Source organism: Triticum urartu, chromosome 6 (genome assembly GCF_003073215.2).
Source record: "Triticum urartu cultivar G1812 chromosome 6, Tu2.1, whole genome shotgun sequence".
Lineage (NCBI taxonomy): Eukaryota > Viridiplantae > Streptophyta > Magnoliopsida > Poales > Poaceae > Triticum > Triticum urartu.
The window spans coordinates 375,156,570-375,179,847 of NC_053027.1; the positions used below are offsets into that span (position 1 = coordinate 375,156,570).

General features: G+C 46.4%; 1 pseudogene; it reads right to left on the minus strand.

The window, feature by feature from the left end:
• Positions 1 to 23,278, minus strand: part of LOC125516793 — a 75,468-nt pseudogene extending 52,190 nt beyond the window's left edge.

Sequence of the window (23,278 nt, forward strand, 5' to 3'; positions counted from 1 at the left end):
GTAGTTTGAGGAGTTCATGTATTCACTATGTGTTAATGCTTTGGTCCGGTACTCTATTAAAAGGAGGCCTTAATATCCCTTAGTTTCCAATAGGACCCCGCTGCCATGGGATGGTAGGAAAAAAGATGTCATGCAAGTTCTTTTCCATAAGCACGTATGACTATATTCGGAATACATGCCTACATTACATTGATGAACTGGATCTAGTTCTATGTCACCCTATGTTATGACTGTTACATGATCGATCGCATCCGGCATAATTCTCCATCACCGATCCATTGCCTACGAGCTTTTCTTATATTGTTCTTCACTTATTTACTTTTCCGCTGCTATTGTTACCATCACTACGAAACCCAAAAAAATTACTTTTGCTACCGTTACTTTTGCCACCGTTACCACTACTATCATATTACTTTGCTACTAAATACCTTGCTGCAGATATTAAGTTTCCAGGTGTGGTTGAATTGACAACTCAGCTGCTAATACTTGAGAATATTCTTTGGCTCCCCTTGTGTCAAATCAATAAATTTTGGTTGAATACTCTACCCTCGAAAACTGTTGTGATCCCCTATACTTGTGGGTTATCAGCCCCTCCTGGGCGGGTCATACCCAGTAGTTATATCCCCAACAGGGTCCGTCTTGAAAAACTTCTTGACTGAGTCCCAATGGTGTCGTGCCCTGAGGATGTCACGCTCCTGCGGGACGGTGAAGTCCGTCAAGGGGTCTGGGATGCCCAGACTTTCGCGTTCCGTGTCCTCCTTGGCCCATATGGACCTCTTCCCGCCGTAACCACGGTGAAAGGATCGATATGGTTGACTATAGGGGGGGTGAATAGGCAACTAACAATTTTTAGCTTTTCTTTAACAATTTAAACTTTGCATCAAAGTAGGTTGTCTAGATATGCAACTAGGTGAGCAACCTATATGATGCAACAAGGATAGGAACACAAGCAAGCAAGAGATATGACACAAATAAGCTTGCACAAGTAAAGGCACGAGATAACCAAGAGTGGAGACGGTGGAGACGAGGATGTGTTACCGAAGTTCCTTCCCTTTAAAGGGAAGTACATCTCCGTTGGAGCGGTGTGGAGGCACAATGCTCCCCAAGAAGCCACTAGGGCCACCGTATTCTCCTCACACCCTCACACAATGCGAGATGTCGTGATTCCACTATTGGTGCCCTTGGAGGCGGCGACCGAACCTTTACAAACAAGGTTGGGGAAATCTCCACAACTCAATAACAAAATCCGCAAGGGATTAGTGGGGGGAATCAAATTTCTCTTGGTGGAAGTGTGGATCGAGGCCTTCTCAACCACTCCCGAGCAAATCAACAAGTTTGATTGGCTAGGGAGTGAGATCGGGCAAAAATGGAGCTTAGAGCAACAATGGAGCTTAGGGTTGGAAGAGATAAGTCAACGGGGAAGAAGGGTACCCCTTATATAGTGAGGGACAAAGATCCAACCGTTATCCACCTACCAGCCCGCGGCCAGCGGTACTACCGCACCAGGCAAGCGGTACTACCATGGGGCCACGCGGTACTACCGCTTGCTGCCAAGCGGTACTACCGTGAGGTCACGCGGTACAACCGTGCAGGCCCGCGGTACTGCCGCTGCACCAGCAATGGCTAGGGCAGACCTGTGGCACAAGTGCTGAGGGCGGTACTTCCGTGGGCGTGGTACTACCGCTCCCCCTTGCGGTACTACCGCAAGGCAGGAATCCCCTAGCCTGGGAAGAGAGAGGATAAGGAAACAACCGTGCCTACTTCCGCTGAAAAATGGAAGAAGCAAAAACCCGACACAGTAATATCGCAGAGGGGCGGTACTACCGCCTGGCAGCTGAGCACGGTACTACCGCGGAGTGAAAGCGGTACTACCGTGGTAGGCGCGGATGTAAAAACTTACATCCGCCCCTACTACCGCGGGGGAGCAGTACTAGCCTGGTGAGCCACGGTAGTGCAGCTCCAGGGGAGCGGTACTACTGTGGGCACCTGCGGTACTACCATGCCGCAGCACGGTACTACCGCTGGTGCCTACGGTACTGCCGCTCACCTGGGAGCAGTACTACCGCAGGCCAACACAGCAGCCAGAAGCAAGGTGACGAGATAAGCAACGGAGGAAGCTCCAAGGTGCAAGAGAAAGGAGGGGACAAGGAAGAAACGTGTACGTGATGATTCCACCCAAACCTTTCTGACGCGGACCCCCTTTTAATAGTACGGCTTTCCTACGACTCAAATCCACCAAAAAGAAACGTATAGAAGACGCCATCTTCAACAGTCTTCGAGGGGCACCCAACCGTCTTGTGCCTAGCGATGAAATGTCTGGGATACTCAAGGCACACGATTAGTCCGCAAACGCGTTGTCATCAATCACCAAAACACCTTAGGGATAAATATGACCTTACAATCTCCCCCTATTTGGTGGATTGATGACAATACGGGATTTGCACAAGGGAAATAATATTAAGGAACCGCAAACCCCTCCTCTCTAGAATATAGACGAGCTCCCCCTAGACGTGTGCCAACTAGATGGGTGCTTTGGACTGCACGGCACACATACTAGGATCAAAGCTACCCCTATATTATAGAGACGAAGCATATCTAGTAATAGGAAGGCTAACACTAGACAAGATAGCACAAACATAAGTTAACTAAGATAGATAGAGTGCATATGTCTTACACCATATGTAGGATAAGTCTCAAAGGCACAAACCAAACAAAGGCAAACGAGGTTCAAACGACAAAGCAAACACACCAAGCACGACACAACGCAAATCCCTACACTCTCTCCCCCTTTGGCATCGAGACGCCAAAAAGGCAGAGAGGACACCTACACTCACGGGGTGGCTCAGGCAGAGAAGTCATCCCACTGCTCCTCGTGCTCCTCATCAGACTCAGCTGCGGGGATGGACTCCTCGATGTCCTGCTCTGAACTGGTCCACTTGTACCCCTGCTTCGCCATCCAGGCAGCCTCTGGCGTGATGACATCCTCAGAACCGCCAGAGACATCCTCTCCAAAGAGCCTCATAACCTTCTTGTCACGGCGGCGACTCTCCTTGTCTGCCACGTGAGTCCTGTATTGTCCCTTTGCCTGCATGCAGAAGAGTCTTCATCTTGTCCTTTAACTTCTTGGCCCACGATGGCTCAGAGGAAGGTGTGGTAGACCTAGTAGCACGGTCCTCAGCAACATGCTCTGCACCGGCCTCCTCCTCACCAACAGCCCTCCTAGCAGAAGAAGCCTCAGCACGGGTGGTAGTGTTGGCCCAGTTGGGCTTGACGCGGAGACTGATGGACTCATGCCGAATCCAGTCTGGAGCAAGGAACTCATCACCAGGATACATCTTCTCCCAAGTTGTGGAGAGCAACAGAAACAGGTACGGTCCATAGATAGGTACCTTGCGAGTGAACACCGCAAACCAAAGCTCACACCACATGATGTGTGAGACATCAAGTGGGTGAGTCTAAGATGAACGTGCCTCTGCACATAGGAGCAACATGTCCACTAGATAAGAATGAACCTTGTCCTTGTCGCCAATGTGTGGGAACAGAGTGTTGCGGAAGATGCGATGCATGATATCCAGAAAGGAGTTCAGCACCCAAGTCGACTTGCCATTGGGGAGCACCTTCTCAACAAGGAATGGCTGAAGCAGGTTCTTGTTAGCAGACTCAGAGTTGGTGTGGGGGTGAACACCAACGGGTGTGTGAAGCCCGTCATCAGGAATGTGAAGCAGATCCATGAACTCCTTCCATGTAGCAGACAGCTGACGGCCGTTGGTCATCCAGGTCATCCTCCACTCATCCCCGGGATGAAAGTAAACTGAGGCAAAGAACTGACAGATAAGCTCAGGGTCATAGTCAAGGTGAAAGGAGATCACAGGCTCAATAGCAAACTGCTCCACCAAGTCCAGAGCCTCTCCAAAATAGTCATGAAACTTGTCCTTCCGCATGTGATTCATTTCTATCCACTTGACATCCACGAAGGTATTCTGCTTGTTCTTGATCACATCCAGATAGATGAGAGCCTGTTGTTTGGTCCAGAACAACTCGGTGCCTCTGAGGACAGCCCGAGGATTCACATAGGGATTGATCTTCCGGCGTTCGACATACTCATTGACTGAAATCTCGTCCATGCCCTTAGCAGGTTCCTTTTGCTTGCTAGCAGTGGTCTTGACATTGCGCTTGGGGGCATTGGAGCCCTCTGGTGCTTCATCTTGGGGATTGCGCAGACGCTTGGAGCCAATGTCATGACTGGGATTGGAACGGCGAGAGCCACCACCTGAGACACAAAGCACAAAACACACATGACAAGCAAGAAGGATCAATGCAAAGACCACAACAAAGCAAAAGAAACATGTAGGAAGCACACAAGATAATTGCCATGAGAGAAATTTGATCCCTACGGTAGTACTGCCAAGTGCTGCGGTACTAAGATTGTAGTAGCGCTCTTAGTCGCGGTAGTACCATGTAGGGCCACGGTAGTACCGGGTCTGGGAGCGGTAGTAGGATCTTAGTGCCACAGCTAGCGCGGTAGTACCGCGTCTGATGGGCGGTAGTACCGCATGAGCTGGTGCGGTAGTACCGCACCTGATGGGCGGTAGTACCGCACGAGCGGTAGTACCGCACATGAGACACGATAGTACCGCACCGTGTCAGATCCGAACAAGTTCAAATCTGAGAAAAACCCGCGAAACCGCGGCGGTACTATGGTTGGACAAATCTACCACATGACAACATATCAAGTATGATTCCTACACAACACGACTCTCCTACATCCTACTCTCGCACAGATTTGGCCTAAAATCTCAAGAACAACAAGTATCTCCCCAAAAACCTAGAAGCGAGAGAACAACCAAGAAAAAGAGGGATTTGGGGAAAAACCTTGGTCCATGACAAGAGGAAGTGGTGGAGAACAATCCCATCGGTCGGAATCCGAGGAGAGTGGTCGGAGATGGAGATCTGGCGAGGACCTCCGGCACCGTTCTTGAGCAAGAGAGAGAGAGACGTGGGGAGAGAGACAAGTGAATGGGTATGGGGAGTTGGAACTCCCCTGCCCGAGTCATAACCCCCACGCTCACTCGATGGCGCGGTAGTACCGTGCCTCATCGCGGTAGTACCGCTCGGCGAAAGTACCGCACCTGAGCGGTAGTACCGCGCTCTGGCGCGGTAGTACCGTGCCCTCTCAAGTGGTAGTACCGTGGGCTCAAGAAGATGCACGTTTCAAGCACACGAAAAAGAGGTCTTTGCACAAACACTCCGGGGCAACACGACACCACAAGACCATGCTACACACGAAGGCAGAAAGGCAAACGACAAAATGAAACAACCACGAGACACCACCTCTCCAAAGAGAGGGTGGTGGTCGTGGCCACCTATGTTTGAGTCAATTGGTATGGCACCGCGAAGAATTATCCTTGGGCCCATGACCAAAACTCGTCTTTGAAGCACAAGCACCATCAAACATGGCTAATGTGAAAGACTTGATCAATTTATTCATAATGGGGGAGGAAGAGTTCATTGAGAGAACAACACTCACCCTATGTCCATGCCTACATCTAAACAAGACAACAAGTTGAGTATGGTGGGGTGTGCAAGGGTTCGAGCAACATTGCTCGAATCAATGATATTTAGCTCATGCCTTAACTCGTGAAATCTTGCTTCATCCAAGGGCTTCGTGAAAATATCTGCAAGGTTATCATGAGTGTTGACATAGTTGAGCTCAATCTCTCCTCGCCTAATGTGATACCGGATCTCAATATGCTTCGTCTTCAAGTGTTGCACCGGGTTGAGAGAGATCTTGATGGCACTTTCATTGTCACACCAAAGAGGCACTTTGTCACAAATGACACCGTAATCCTTTAAAGTTTGCCTCATCCATAAGAGTTGTGCACAACAACTACCGGCCGCCACATACTCCGCTTCGGTGGACGAGAGAGACACACAACTTTGCTTTTTGGAAGACCAACTTACCAAAGAGCAACCAAGGAATTGGCACCCTCCGGAAGTGGACTTCCTATCCACTTTGTCTCCCGCCCAATCGGAATCCGAATACCCTACAAGCTTGAAGTTTGCTCCTCTTGGGTACCATAAGCCAAAGTTTGGGGTATGAGCCAAATATTGAAAGATTCGTTTGACCGCCACATAGTGACTTTCCTTAGGTGCGGCTTGAAACCGTGCACAAATTCCCACACGCAACATGATATCCGGTCTAGATGCACAAAGGTAAAGCAAGGAGCCTATCATGGAACGATATACCTTTTGATCCACCGCTTTACCATTGGGATCTATGTCAAGTTGGCACTTGGTGGGCATTGGAGTGGAAACCGCCTTGACATCACTTAGCTTGAATCTCTTGAGCATGTCTTGAGTGTATTTGGCTTGGTTGATGAAGGTTCCTTCTCTTCTTTGATTCACTTCGAACCCTAGAAAGAACTTCAACTCTCCCATGGAAGACATCTCGAACTTTGAGGTCATGAGAGCGGCAAATTCCTCATTGAAAGCTTTGTTAGGGGAACCAAAGATAATATCATCAACATATAATTGGCACACAAACAACTCCCCTTTGACCTTCTTAGTAAAAAGAGTGGGGTCGATTAGCCCAACTTCAAAACCACGGTCTTGTAACAACTCGGTAAGGTGGTCATACCACGCATGTGGGGCTTGTTTAAGGCCATAGAGTGCCTTATCGAGTTGATACACATGATTGGGAAAGTACGGATCCTCGAACCCGGGGGGTTGCTTGACATAAACCAATTCATTAATGGGACCATTAAGAAAAGCACTCTTCACATCCATTTGTTGTAACTTAAAGTTATGATGAGAAGCATATGCAATCAACATGCGAATGGATTCAAGACAAGCAACGGGAGCAAAGGTTTCACCGTAGTCGATACCCTCGACTTGGGAGTAGCCTTGTGCTACCAAACGAGCCTTGTTGCGAATGATAATCCCATGGACATCTTGCTTGTTCTTAAATATCCACTTTGTTCCAATGACATTGTGGTTCCCCGTCGGTCTTGGCACCAACCTCCACACTTTGTTGCGCTCGAAGTTGTTGAGTTCTTCATGCATGGCATTGAGCCAATCCGGATCTTCAAGCGCCTCATAGACCTTGTGGGGTTCGACACAAGAGACAAACGCGTGATGCTCACAATAGTTTGCTAATTGTCTACGAGTGCTTATCCCCTTTCTTAAGCTTCCAAGCACATTCATCATGAGATGATCCTTGGTGGAGAGCTTGGAAGCAACCTTGGCGGCACGACGCTCCAATTCCTCCTCGGGGGTGAGACGAGGAGTGGTCACTTGATCATCTTGAGCGTCGTCTTGAGCTTGTTCTTGTTCTTGAACTTGCTCGGAGGAGAGAACTTGACCTTGGGCATCACTTGATGTGTCAACACCGTCTTGAGCATGATCTTCCCTTGGTCATGTTCTTGAGGATGAGGGCCTTCATGTTGTTCTTCGGAAGCGTGTGGGCCTTGGGTTTGTGATGGCTCCACTTGAGTGGAGCATTGTCCTTCTCCTTCGGCCACAAGGGGTTCCTCAATGGGTAGGATAAAGCCAACACCCATTCTTCTTATGGCTTGAGGAGGAATTTCATCACCTACATCACAAGTGCCACTTTGCTCCACTTGGGAGCCGTTATTCTCATCAAACTCCACGTTACACGTCTCCTCAATAAGTCCCGTGGATTTATTGAGGACACGGTAAGCATGAGAGTTTCTAGCATAACCAACAAATATGCCCTCATAAGCTCTAGCCTCAAATTTAGACAACCGAACACCTTTCTTGAGAATGAAACACTTACACCCGAACACCCAAAAGTACTTGAGGTTGGGCTTGTTACCGGTGAGTATCTCATATGGAGTCTTGTTCAAGCCCTTGCAGAGGTAGAGCCGATTGGATGCATGACACGCGGTGTTGATGGCTTCGGCCCAAAAGTTGTATGGAGACTTGAACTCCGCCATCATGGTCCTTGCCGCATCCATCAACGTCCGGTTCTTCCTCTCCGCAACACCATTTTGTTGAGGGGTGTAAGGTGCGGAATATTGATGCTTGATCCCCTCATCACCAAGAAACTCATCCAAGATGTAGTTCTTAAACTCGGTGCCGTTGTCACTTCTTATTGTCAAGATATTTGCATTGTGTTGACGTTGTGCTTCATTTGCAAAGTCAATGACTGTTTGTTGGGTCTCGCTCTTCCTCTTTAAGAAATACACCCAAGTGTATCTTGAGTAGTCATCCACAATCACCAAGCAATACCTTCCTACCCCCAAGACTATCGAAGGATGGAGGCCCAAAGAGATCCAAGTGAAGGAGTTCCAAAGGCCTCTTTGAGTAAATGATAGTCGTGGGAGGGTGAGCCTTCTCATGTAGCTTTCCTTCTATACAAGCACTGCAAGCACGATCTTTAGCAAAACTAACATTCATTAGTCCACGGACATGGTCCCCCTTGAGAAGACTTTGCAAAGATCTCATATTGACATGGGCTAAACGGCGATGCCAAAGCCATCCCACATCAACTTTAGCCATTAGGCATGTCGCGGTCTTAGTGGGTCGCTCCGAAAAGTTAATCACATATAGACCGTTCTCGACATGCCCAACAAAGGCTACTTTAAGAGTCTTGCTCCATAAGAGGGCCACGGTATCGATATCAAAGAAAGTGGCAAAGCCCATGATTGCAAGTTGACGAACGGAAAGTAAATTGTATGCAAGGGACTCAACAAGCATGACCTTCTCGATCATGAGATCATGATAAATGACTACCTTGCCAAGTCCCAATACCTTAGAAGATGAGGCATCACCCCACTCGACATTGGTGGGCATAGATGGAATCTTGTGCACGTCCACCACCAAGTCCTTGCTTCCGGTCATATGATTTGTAGCTCCACTATCGAGCAACCATGATCCCCCACCGGAAGCAAACACCTACAAGAGATCAATGCTTGGTTTTAGGTACCCATTTTGTAATGGGTCCTTTGATGTTAGTAACAAGGGTCTTTGAACCCAAATAGACCATTCAATGTACTCATGAGGGGAACCAACAAATTTGTCATGGAGATGCCCATCACTAGCATGACATAACATATAAGAAGGATTAAAGTCGCCGGCTTTGATGGGAGGAGTGGCATTGTCCTTTTTGACACCGCCACCCTTCTCATTGTTCTTCTTCTCCTTGGAAGCACTCTCTCCCTCCTTCACAAAGGTTTGCATGAGAGGAGGAGGTTGTTTGGTCTTGTCATTCTTCTTCTTGTTCTTGGACTCAGGCACGTACCCAATCCCTTCCTTAGCCACAACTCCCTTTTGGTTGGACAAGAGGTCGTTGAGGTTCTTCTTGCCTTGTATGCAAGACGCAAGACCCTTCTCAAGTTGCACCTTTAGCTTAGCGTTCTCCTCAACAAGATGCACATGCTCACAACACGGGTTAGTAGCATTTGCATTATCAATTAACATCATACGAGGAAAAGTGGCTTTTTCCTTGGTTAGCTTCACTTGAAGTTGATCATGAGACTCTTTAAGGCTAGTATGAGCACCCTTCAAGACCTTGTGAGCCTTGTCAAGTAGATCAAACTCCTCTTTGAGTCTAGCAAGATCAACCTCAAGTTCGGCCTTCTCGGATTTTAGCACACGAGAAACAATGAGAACATGATCAAAATCTTTCTTTAACTAAGCATGATCAACGTTGTGTGACTCCTCAAGAGCCAAACGAAGACCACGCTCTTCCTCAAGAGCATTTGAAAGATCCAAGATCTCATTGGCATAGTCACGACTATGCCCTTCCATCTTAGAGATGGTATCTTCGTGAGCCTCGATCATGTCATTGGCTTCACCAAGTTGTTCCAAGAGAGCAACAAAGTGCTTCTTGGATTTACCCTTAAGTTTGCCCATAAAGGCATCAAACTCATTCACCTCCACATTATCTCCCTCATGTTCATCAATGCTATCCGTCGAAGAAGGATGATTAATGATGGTAGTTTTGATGTTGGAGGTTACCTTGTTGGTGTCTTTAGCCATGAGGCACTTGGCGGTGATGCTCTCATTGGGTGAGTCGAAGAGAGACACCCGTGGAGTCGTCGCAATGGCAACAGAGGCCATGGAAACCGACTCACCATATTCATCATCGTCATCATCCTCATTGTACTCTTCTTGTACCACCAATGCCTTGGGGGAAGTCTTCTTGGTGAAGTTGCTCTTGTTGGGGAACGACTTGGCCTTGTCCTTTCGGATGAGTTTGCCACCATTGTCTTCCCTCTTCTCATACAGGCACTCCGCAACAAAATGACTCACATTGCCACAATTGTAGCAAGTCCTTACACGTTGCTTGCTCTTCGTGCCACTTGAGTTGTTTTTGTTAAAGTTTGGCCTTGAGTTTTTCTTGCTCCAAAATTGCCTTGAAGCAAGTGCCATGTGTTCATGATATGCATACTTAGTATCTTAGGGGTTGCTCTCCTCTTCTTCCTCTTCCTCTTCTTCAACGCAGAGCTTGGCCTTCAATGCAAGGTTGGGCTTCTTTGCCCTTTGAGAACGAAGCACCACATTGTCGGCGGTCTTGTCCAAAATGTTCATGGCCACAAACTCATCCAACACTTCGCTTGAGGTCAAAGTGTGGAAGTCCGGCCTTTGACGAATGACGGAGGACATGGCCTTGTGGTAGGGCATCATTGCCTTGAGGAATTTGCGCTTGATCCAATTGTCATCCGTGTCCTTGCTCCCGTGATCTCGAAGTGAGACCGCGAGTTTGGTTACTCTCCGATAAAGCTCACGAGGTTCTTCATCTTCTTTCATTGCAAACTCATCGGCCTCATCTTGCACCACTTCATAGTTGGAGTGTTGAATGCTTGCGCTTCCCCGGTAGAGTGAGACAACACAAAGCCATGCGTCTTTGGCCAAGGCGAAGGGCCGAAGATGAGGTAGATCTTCGGGTGGAATTGCATCTTGAATGATGAAGAGAGCATTCTCATTGAATTGATTATCCGCAGATTCTCGAGGAGTGAAGTTGCTTGGATCATGCGGATAGAAACCTTCTTCAATGATTCTCCAAAGATTAGTGTTCACATGATTCAAATGACGTTTAAAGCGGTAAACCCAAGAATCAAAGTCCTCATTTTTCACAATCTTAGGGGGAGGACCGGCATGATTCAAATGAGTGGAAGGAACCGGTCCACCATAAACAAGTGGTGGTTCCACATGAGCAAAGATGTCGGTGCCATTCTTACCACTAGAAGAAGGAGACTTTTCGCTACTAGCTTCCCCCTTATTGGAGGTAGCATCCGTCACCTTGTCGGTGGGATTACCCACTTTCAACGGTGCGGTGGATAGTTTAAGCCCTTCAAGGAATTTAGTAAACATGCTTTCAACCTCGATCGTCATGGAGGTTTTCAATGTCTCCAAGGCCACATTGAACTCCTCACGAGAGACCGAGGTTTCCCCATCGCCCGTAGACGAGATCGGATTCACACCGGAGTGTTCCTCCACACCGTCTACAGTATCAACCATACTCTTCGGACGGTAAAGTCCTTAATAAAGAGACGAGGCTCTGATACCAATTGAAAGGATCGATATGGTTGACTAGAGGGGGAGTGAATAGGCAACTAACAATTTTTAGCTTTTCTTTAACAATTTAAACTTTGCATCAAAGTAGGTTGTCTAGATATGCAACTAGGTGAGCAACCTATATGATGCAACAAGGATAGGAACACAAGCAAGCAAGAGATATGACACAAATAAGCTTGCACAAGTAAAGGCACGAGATAACCAAGAGTGGAGACGGTGGAGACGAGGATGTGTTACCGAAGTTCCTTCCCTTTGAAGGGAAGTACGTCTCCGTTGGAGCGGTGTGGAGGCACAATGCTCCCCAAAAAGCCACTAGGGCCACCGTATTCTCCTCACGCCCTCACACAATGCGAGATGTCGTGATTCCACTATTGGTGCCCTTGGAGGCGGCGACCGAACCTTTACAAACAAGGTTGGGGCAATCTCCACAACTCAATTAGAGGCTCCCAACGACACCATGAAGCTTCACCACAATGGACTATGGCTCCGTGGTGACTTCAACCGTCTAGGATGCTCAAACACCTAAGAGTAACAAGATCCGCAAGGGATTAGTGGGGGGAATCAAATTTCTCTTGGTGGAAGTGTGGATCGAGGCCTTCTCAACCACTCCCGAGCAAATCAACAAGTTTGATTGGCTAGGGAGTGAGATCGGGGGGAAATGGAGCTTAGAGCAACAATGGAGCTTAGGGTTGGAAGAGATAAGTCAACGGGGAAGAAGGGTACCCCTTATATAGTGAGGGACAAAGATCCAACCGTTATCCACCTACCAGCCCGCGGCCAGCGGTACTACCGCACCAGGCAAGCGGTACTACCATGGGGCCACGCGGTACTACCGCTTGCTGCCAAGCGGTACTACCGCGAGGTCACGCGGTACAACCGTGCAGGCCCGCGGTACTGCCGCTGCACCAGCAACGGCTAGGGCAGACCTGTGGCACAAGTGCTGAGGGCGGTACTTCCGTGGGCGTGGTACTACCGCTCCCCCTTGCGGTACTACCGCAAGGCAGGAATCCCCTAGCCTGGGAAGAGAGAGGATAAGGAAACAACCGTGCCTACTTCCGCTGAAAAATGGAAGAAGCAAAAACCCGACACAGTAATATCGCAGAGGGGCGGTACTACCGCCTGGCAGCTGAGCACGGTACTACCGCGGAGTGAAAGCGGTACTACCGTGGTAGGCGCGGATGTAAAAAATTACATCCGCCCCTACTACCGCGGGGGAGCAGTACTAGCCTGGTGGGCCACGGTAGTGCAGCTCTAGGGGAGCGGTACTACCGTGGGCACCTGCGGTACTACCGCGCCACAGCACGGTACTACCGCTGGTGCCTACGGTACTACTGCTCACCTGGGAGCAGTACTACCGCAGGCCAACACAGCAGCCAGAAGCAAGGTGACGAGATAAGCAACGGAGGAAGCTCCAAGGTGCAAGATAAAGGAGGGGACAAGGAAGAAACGTGTACGTGATGATTCCACCCAAACCATTCCGACGCAAACCCCCTCTTAATAGTACGACTTTCCTATGACTCAAATCCACCAAAAAGAAACGTAGAAAAGACGCCGTCTTCAATAGTCTTCGAGGGGCACCCAACCGTCTTGTGCCTAGCGATGAAATGTCTGGGATACTCAAGGCACACGATTAGTCCGCAAACGCGTTGTCATCAATCACCAAAACACCTTAGGGATAAATATGCCCTTACACACGGCTTCCGAGGTGGTGGCGCCCCATGTTCCTTTGTTGAAGCCCCTTCATGTACTTAGACTTTTTTTGGCAGCTTCGGCCTCGCAAGTCGCCTTGAATATTTCAAACTACTCTTGCATGATTGTAGGATTATCCTTTACAATCTCAAAGTAGGGTTCCTTTTTGTTGACGGTGCGATGTTTCACCCTTGCTTTCCAGGCGGCCAATGCGTCGCTAAACTTGGTCATGGCGTGTTTGCTTATCTTCTTCATTATCGGGTCCTTATCTGGATTTTCATATTCCTTTTCATACCGGCCCGAGAACAAGAATATCTGGTGCAGCTTCTTTAGGAGGGAGGGCATCATATTATCTATCTTCTTTAGTTTCTCATTGTTGATGGTGGCGATTGTCCGTACGATGCAGCCTATTTGATTGCGGTAGCACGATCGTGCTTCCTCGAGCGATGTTGGCTCAAAAATGTTGTTGTCCATCTCCGTGACCACCAGTCTAGTAGTCATGAGCTGGTTTAGCCACCATGGCCTCTTTGCTTTCGGTTCTATACCGGCTCCGCTAGTATCGGTGCCGGTCTCAGTCTCAGCGCCGGTCTGCATGTCGGTCTAAGTCCCCGATGCGATAGGTGGGCCCAGCAACAACATCCGTTGATCGTCAGCAATGCTCAAAAATTCGTCTGCCGCCAGGTAGACGTTGTCGCAATCACCAGAACCCTGTCTTTCATCGTTGCTAGCCATGTTTCCTACGATTAAATCTAGTCAATTAATCTAGCCTTAATAAAATGAATAATGACATAAAAAGGCCTATGTTAGGACCGTTGACTCCTTCCCGGTGTGGCAAATCCCAGGCACTCGATATGTCCTAGTTTGTACCACAAGTCACGCCGAAATTCATGGAATATTTCGGCATGACCTTTGCTAAAAAGTGGACAAATCGAGCACCTAAAATTTGCCAGAACGGAAATGAATCAACATTCCGGCAAAACATAGGCCACTCGGCTTCATTTCCTGCAAACAACAAAAGGCCACTCGGCCACAATCGAACCACTTCTATGTTGCATATAACAAGACCACTTAAGAATATGTACATGAGAAACTACAACAGTAGCTAAAGATGAGCAAACACAATTGAGGAATTTGCATATATCATGACCACTTCAAATTTGCATCTCCTAGTGTTTGACACTTCAAGAAAATCTACACAAATCTCATGCTCTCTCAAACTCAATTCAAAAACCAAATATAGATTATATTTAGTTAACTACTAAACTAAATTTTACTCTAAACTAAACCCTACTACCTTAATTAACATCTAGTTAAACAAACTCAATTCAAAAACTAAACCCTACTGAACTAATTAACATCTACATTATCTACTACATAACATCTATTATTACCCTAACTAAAAAACATCTACTATTAACCCTATTGCCCTAGTTAACCAGTACCACCACTACTACTAATTACCATCTAGTACTACTACTACTAAAAAACATTATCTATGAACCCTACTACTAATTAACATCTACTACTACTGCTAATTAACATGGCGGGAAGAAAATGCAGAGAGAGAGGAGGGGTGGGGGCAGGGGTGGGGGACTTACAGAGAGGGGAGAGATGGTGGCGGGGAGGTGCTCGGCGAAGGAGGCAGGGGCAGGGAGGGCGGGCTTGGGCTCGGGCAGCGGCAGTCCTGGGCGGGCTCGGGCGGCGGTGAGGTCAAGGGCGGCGGCGGTGAGGTCGAGGGCGGCGATAGTGAGGTCGAGGGCGGCCTCGGGCGCCGGCGGTGAGGTTGAGGGCGGCCCCGGGCAGAGACGGTGAGGTTGCGGGTGTCGCCGTCGGCAGGAGACGGCGGCAAAGTGGGGCGACGGTGAATTGGGGAGACGGAGGCGGAGTGGGGCGAGGGATTTGAGGAAGAAGTGGTGGCCGGGTGGAGGGAAACCGCTGGTTAAGTCAAACAAAGCAGTAGAGCATTACTGAAAACACGCTATAGCTAAGTTAGCTATAGCGCGTTTAACTAAACGCGCTACTGCTATGCCTTTTCTCTTTTTTACCCTTTTTTATTTATTTTTCTTTACATTTTATTTTTTCCTTTTTCCTTTTTCTATTTCTTTCATTTTCATTTACTTTTCTATTGGCTTTTCATTTTATTTTATTTCCATTAGCAGTAGCGCGTTTCTACGTAAACGCGCTGCTACAACAGTATTAGCGGTAGCGCTGTTTCTATAAGACCGCTACTACTATGTGTATCCTATCGGCTTAGTAGTGGGAATTTTAGTAGTAGCGCTTTTATCACTAGACGTGTTACTGCTATATATGTATCTGTAGCGCTATTATTCAGCATGCGCTACTGCTATGTAGCACTAGCGCGCTTTTTTAACAAGTGCTACTGCTAAAGATCTGTGTATAAGGTTTTTCCTAGTAGTGGGAAATAGGGATTTGTAGAGGTGTCAGAGCTCAAAGCGAAAAACTTAGAGATAAAAACATTTTGGGAGGTGTGTCATTCCCACCAACAAAAATGACTTAGAGTTCCCAACACTTTCCATGCTAGATATATTATAGGTGGTTCCCAAACAAAAATTAAAGTTTATTCCTTTTTCAACCAAACTTTCACTTTCCATGGCTAGTCGTATCCACGGTTGCCCTCCATAACAACACTTTCCAAGGAATTTATTATTTTAAAACATAAAGTAAATTCATTTTTCATTTCGGGACTGGACATCCCTGATACCTTTGCCTTACTCTCGTGCAATGACAAGTGAATAAACACTCATCGTGAGAATAACACATCTAGCATGGAAAAAATTAGCCACCTCTCACCGCTCATCGAGCGAAACGAACACACAAGAGAGAAGTTTATTTTGAAAATTAGAGATGACACAAACAAATTTGCTTAGAACGGCAAAATAATACCGCATATAGGTAGATATAGTGGACTCATGTGCAAAACTGGTTTAAAGGTTTTTGGATGCACAAGTAGTGATCATACTTGGTGCAAAATGAAGGCTAGCAAAAGATTGAGAAGCGACCAACAAAGAAATGAATAATCTCATAAGCGAGCATTAAGCATAATTAACACCGAATAATGCATCACAAGTAAGATATAATTTCATTGCATAATTATTGACTTTCGTGCTTGCATAGCGAATCATAAACCTTAACATCAATATTCTTACTAAAGCATAATTACTCATCAACATAACTCACATATCACATCATCATATCTCAAAACTATTACTAAGAATCAAGTTTATTTTGTCCAATGATCTTCATTTATTATATCCTTCTTGGATATCTATCACTTTGGGACTAATTTTAATGTGTTGCTTTTGACAAGCTCAAACAAATATAAGTGAAGATCATGAGCATAACATTTCTTTCTCTCAAATTAATTTAAGTGAAGCAAGAGAGAATTTCTTGAAAATTTTACTAACTCTCAAATAAATCTAAGTGAAGCACGAGAGCATTTCTTCAAAATAAATCACACCGTGCTCAAAAAGATATAAGTGAAGCACTAGAGCAAGTCCATAGCTCATGAAAAATTAAGTGAAGCATAGAGAGCAATTCTAACAAGTCATGGCATAATTTTGGCTCTCTCAAATAGGTGTGTCCAACAAGGAATCAAGACTTAAAACACAAAATAAAACAAGCAAAGACTCAAATCATACAAGACGCTCCAAGCAAAACACATAGTATGTGACGAATAAAAATATAGCTTCGAGTAAAATACCGATGGTCGTTAGAAGAAAGAGGGGATGCCACTCGGGGGCATCCCCAAGCTTAGTTGCTTGCTCTCCTTTGGATAAAAGCTTGGGATGTCGGGGCATCCCCAAGCTTAGTTGCTTGCTCTCCTTTGGATAATAGCTTGGGATGTCGGGGCATCCCCATGTTTATGCTCTTCTTACTCCTTATTCCTTCATCCATCATAAGATAACCCAAAACTCGAAAACCTCAATCACACAAAACTCAACAAAAGCCTTCGTGAGATCCGTTAGTACTCCCTCCATTTTTGTATACAAGGCCACAAACTCATATTACAGGTACCAAGGTAGAAATTAATGCCTACTTAAGCCAAAGTTGCAAGCTAGTCTTTTTTTTCTCGCTTGACGTGTTAATTAATGTGCATTTTCTCTTCAACACACAACAAGACAACCCTCTCACTCCTCATTGGTTGATTAATGTGGTACACGAAAACCAACCTTCTCACTCCCACATGCATGCAAGGGATATTAATGTCCTCGGTTGCTAGTACGAGGCGAACCTCATCAATTTTACCTCGATTGATGTTAGTGGCCTTGTATATATGCAAATTGTAATTTTGATAGTGGTCTTGTATACAAAATGGAGGGAGTATAAGAAAACAAATCACTACTATAAGTACTGTAGTAAACCAATTAGTATTTTGTTCTTGCATTATATCTATTATATTCCAACTTTTATTATATCTATTGTATTCCAACTTTTATATGGGCAAAACTCATCAAATAAAACCATAGAGCCATCAAAACAAGCACACAACGCAAACAAAACAGAATCTGTCAAAAACAGAATAGTATGTAGAAATCTAGATGTTTCGAGTACTTCTGTAACTCAAAAAACTCTGACAAATTAGGAAGGCCTGAGAAATTTTTATATTGATCCACTTCAAAAGGAATGGGTATTTTATCACTCTCTGGTTAAAAATGAGAATTATTTTCGTGAGCACAATAGTTTTTGTTTTTTCAGCAAGATCAAACAACTATCACCCAAGAAGATCCTAAAGGCTTTACTTGGCACAAACACTAACTAAAACATAAAAAAACACAACCATAACAGTAGCATAATTGTGTTAACACTCAAAAACGGGAAGCAAAAGGCAAAAATAAATTTTATTCATTGGGTTGCCTCCCAACAAGCGATATAGTTTTACGCCCTTAGCTAGGCATAAAGCAAGGATCTACGTTTTTTCATCATTCTTCTTAATTCCCTTAGAGGTATTTTCATCATGGGGCTTTGTAAAAACAACATAAAACATATTGTCCATGGAAACCTTAGCATTATTAAGTTGCCCATTATCATAACCCCGTTGATTTCCGGCAATAATCCAAGAATAATGTTGGTTAACATTATTAAAAACTTGTTGAATTACATCTAGGATCGGGACTTCCTTTTTAAGATTATCATCAAATATTTTATTATCCCCAAGCAAATGTCTTAAAGCATAATCACTATTGTAAATAATAATGTTGGCATCTATCACGGGCTTTTCACGATTCATACCATAAAAAACAAAGATTTCCCTAGCTTCCCGTATGATATAGTCAAACTCATTCATAAGAACGAGAGAGGCCAACTTTTTAGCCTTAGGATTCTTTATAATAGTGAGCTCAAAAAAAAATCTTTGCAAAGTAGGATGGGTACGGATAAATTTTCTTTCAAGTTTCAGAAGTAGCGCTGAAATAGCATCCGCATAAGATCTAGTAGTTCTAAGTATAAGAGCATCATCAAGACTTAGATTTCCCACACAATTGAAAAATTCTTGGATACGTTCCTTTCCCATAGCATTCTCTTGCCCCAAGATAAAAGTTTTAGCATCCAGATTGCTCGTACGTCCAATCTTAGGAGTTAGGCCATCATCTGTTGGTGCCATACCGAAATCACTCATGGTTGCAAGCAAATGATAGATCTGACTAGAAAACGGTGAACGAAAAAGAGGGGCGAATAAAACGGCAACTTTTTATGAAGTGGGGGAGAGGAAAACGAGAGGCAAATGGCAAATAATGTAAATTGCGAGGAGATGAGATTTGTGATTAGGAACCTGGTATATGTTGAAGATCCTCCCCGACAATGGCGCCAAAAATTCCTTTTGATGTCGCTTGAAGCTGCGTCGGTATTTCCCCAAAGAGGAAAGGATGATGCAGCACAGCGGCGGTAGATATTTCCCTCAGATATGAAACCAAGGTTATTGAACCAGTAGGAGAACCAAGCAACACAACATAAACAACACCTGCACACAAATAAAAACTACTCGCAACCCGACGTGTTAAAGGGGTTGTCAACCCCTTTTGGGTAACGACGCCAGAAATTGGCAAATGGACGTGACAGAGTTGTAAATATTGTTAGATCGAATGCCAAATAAAATAAATTGCAGCAATGTATTTTCGTATTTTTGGTTTAGTAGATCTAAAAATAAAAGGCAAATAAAATAGATCGCGAAGGCAAATAATATAAGAAAGAGACCCGGGGGTCGTAGGTTTCACTAGTGGCTTCTCTCGAGAAAAATAGCAAACAGTGGGTAAACAAATTACTGTTGGGAAATTGATAGAATTTCAAATAATCATGACGATATCCAGGCAATGATCATTACATAGGCATCATGTCCAAGATTAATAGACCGACTCCTGCTTGCATCTACTACTATTACTCCACACATTGACCGCTATCCGGCATACATCTAGTGTATTAAGTTCATGGAGAAACGGAGTAATGCAATAAGAACGATGACATGATGTAGACAAGATCTATCTATGTAGAGATAGACCCCATCGTTTTATCCTTAGTAGTATTGATACATACGTGTCGGTTCCTCTTCTGTCACTGGGATCAAGCACCATAAGATCGAACCCACTACAAAGCACCTCTTCCCATTGCAAGATAAATAGATCAAGTTGATCAAACAAAACCCAAATATCGGAGAAGAAATATGAGGCTATAAGCAATCATGCATATAAGAGATCAAAGAAACTCAAATAACTTTCATGGATAAAAAAATAGAATTGATCATAAACTCAAAGTTCATCCGATCCCAACAAACACACCGCAAAAAAAGTCACATCATATGGATCTCCAAGAGACCATTGTATTGAGAATCAAACGAGAGAGAGGAAGCCATGTAGCTACTAATAACTACGGACCCGAAGGTCTACAAAGAACTACCCACGCATCATCGAAGAGGCGCCAATGGAAGTGGCGAACCCCTCCGTGATGGTGTCTAGATTGGATCTGGTGGTTTTGGACTCTGCGACGGCTGGAATTGATTTTCGTCGACTCCCCTAGGGTTTCTGGAATATTGGGGTATTTATAGAGCAAAGAGGCGGTCCGGGGGCACCCGAGGAGGGTTGTGCTCTCCTCGGAGCACCCCCCAGGTGCAGCCTTAGCCCATTAGGTTTCTTCTGGTCAATAAAAAATCTACGTAAAGTTTCGTTGCATTTGGACTCCGTTTTGTATTGATTTTCCACGATGTAAAAAAACATGCAAAAAACAGCAACTGTCACTTGGCACTATGTCAATAGGTTAGTACCAAAATGATATAAAATGACTATAAATGATTATAAAACATCCAAAATTGATAATATAACAACATGGAACAATTAAAAATTATAGATATGTTGGAGACGTATCATCGGGTAGGTCGCATTGTAGAAGATGGGCAAGAGCTGCGCCTGGGCGGTGGTGAGGGTCGCCGCCGCAAGAAGCACAACCACCGTTGCGCGTCGCGCCAGCGCCACCATCTCCCCCTAGAACCCTTGCGAGAGAGATGGAATAAGAGAAATGTGATGCTACTCTCCCGGTCTACCTCTACCACCAGTGGCGGAGCTAACCGAAAATCATTGGGGACAAAATACAAATCATCATTGTTTGGGGGAGCAAATGCTAAAAAACTACATAATCTAAGACCACCTACAAAAATTTCCTTCAAGGCTGGGGGGCATCGCGCCCCCCCCCCCCCGGCCTCAACATACCTCTGTTGCTCTCTACCTCTCTATGTACTTCCTTCTTGAAGAGGGATCCGTTGGTAGCGTACGCCCGGGCGATACCATTCGTGGTGCTGTTACTAGCGGCGTCGCCGCCGAAGAGCTCTTGGTCCGAATGAAGGAGGATGCGCCGGGCGATCAGGTCACTGAAGAATGCGTTGTCAAACTTGTATGGTCCTTGCAGCTCCAGCGGTGCAAGGTTGTTGTCACCGCCAGTCCAGGGGAAGACGCCGGTGCGGAGCTACGAGGCAAACATCGAGTCTATGCCCATGTCGTTGTATATATATGTATGGAACTTGGAGCACTGGGCGAACCCGACCGTGTGCGCCTCGGACATCGCGGTATGGTCACGAGCGTCGAGGCCCTTGGCTCTGAACGAGCGGAGCACGAGGAGTGATGATAGAGGGCTTGGAAGGTTAATGCTCGGGCTCATCGTGAGAGAGTATCTCCGCCCCAGCATCACCATCCTGTTGCCCCCCCCCCCCCCCCCCCCCCCCCCCCCCCCCCCCCCCCCCCCCCCCCCCCCCCCCCCGAGTTGCACGCCATCAGCTCGTCACCCAACGTTATGGCATTTCTAACCGATCCCCAATAAATAGTGCAGTATCTGGTGAAGTAAACTTCATTTGCATTTTATTTTCAGCTATTGGAACACTTTTCTTTACTTCTTTATTTCATTCAATGACATTTTGATACATTTTAGTGGATAATTCATCAATTCTTCGCTGCGAGAGTAAGATTAAAGAAAACAAGAATCATAATTAGACATTTTGAAAGATATACAACTTTCATAACTGCTCCCACTAGTTGGATTTGAGCTTGCACACTTCTTCTTTTTTTATTCTAAAGAAGTAGACGTTGATTTGTATCTAATCTCATCTCTAGCCTCTATTCTAGCAACGAGTGCATGAGCATCTATCAATTTTCGTGCTATCAATAGATTGATGTAATGTTCTTCCTAATACCAAAAATTGCATCCATCCTACACGCAAATTTGAGCAAACAATGAGGTACCAAAATTGCGCCAAATCCGGTGAACAACCGAATCAAAAGAAGCACATACCCCGTTATTTTTGCACTTTAAGAACACCCATCTGGGATGTTCCAGCATGGTAGAAACTTGGCGCACCACCTACCTCGTGCAGTCGTCGCACTTTATGACCAGCAACGGTGAGTCGACGAGCCGTTGGGCCAGCGCTGAGCCCGGGCGACGGCCCGGTGTGTCTCTTTCGGTGAACCACCGACGAGAGAGATTCAAGTGGCTAGTGGTGGAGCCGATACTTGCATGCGGCGTGGAGGCATTGCCGGGGCTGTGCGATCTGGTTCCCGGCAATCCATGGCAATGCGCAATCGCTGGCAGCCGAAAGTGCCTAATTTGGCGGCGCTGCCAGCAGCTGCAGATCCACCGGTTCTGCGCCGACGACGGGATGAGGAGGCATCCAAGTGGTCAAGGACCGCGGCGGAGCCTACGAAGCATCTGCGGCGGCGTGCGGGTGCTGGAAGGGGGTGGCAGGGGCGGTGTCGGCACAGATGCGGCGTGGGAGTGGAGTGGGGGAGGCATTGAAGGAGAGGTGCGGCTTTTACTCAGCCGTCGAGCGGTGGAGAAATATATGGAGGTTCGCCGCGGCTGAGTATAATTTTTACTCCACTAACACTGATTGGGGATCAGCTAGGTGCAGGTTAGAGGAGTAAAACCGATTTTTTACTCCTCTAACCGGTTATAGGGGATCGGTTAGAAATGCCCTTAGTCGAATTCTCGAGAGCATGTCGTAGCCATATACAAGAAAAACTGGGTTGAGCCTTGATACCGGCATACCAGGGTGACAACGTCACGAGCGGCGAGGGCCAGTATGTCGGCGCAGGAGACGGTGGCCTTGCAGGAGGCCTCGACCTAAGTCTTGATGTCGTCCATAATCTCGTAGCTGCGCACCGAGTTCGCGTTTGGCACCGCGTTCTTCTCGACGGTGAAGTTGGTCATGTCATCGAGGAGTACAGAACTGTCGCAGCTCTGCAACACACGCACGCGTCAATGGTCCAACCAGAACGAGAAAGATTTCGAACCGGGTGGATGAGAGGTAACTTGCATTGGTGAAGCAGCCGTGGAAGAAGAGATGGAGAATGGAGGCACCCATGCGCGCCTCCGTCTGCACGGCATGTGCCATGCCATGACGCATGATTGGCTGGAGTGTCGTGCAAGTCGCGTCATAGAAGGTGTGGGAGAGCTATGCCTGGGCAGCGGCGAGGGCCACCGCCGCCGCAAGAAGCACAACCACCGTTCGCGCCAGCGCCACCAGCTCTGTCGAGAACACTTGCGAGAGAAATGGCAT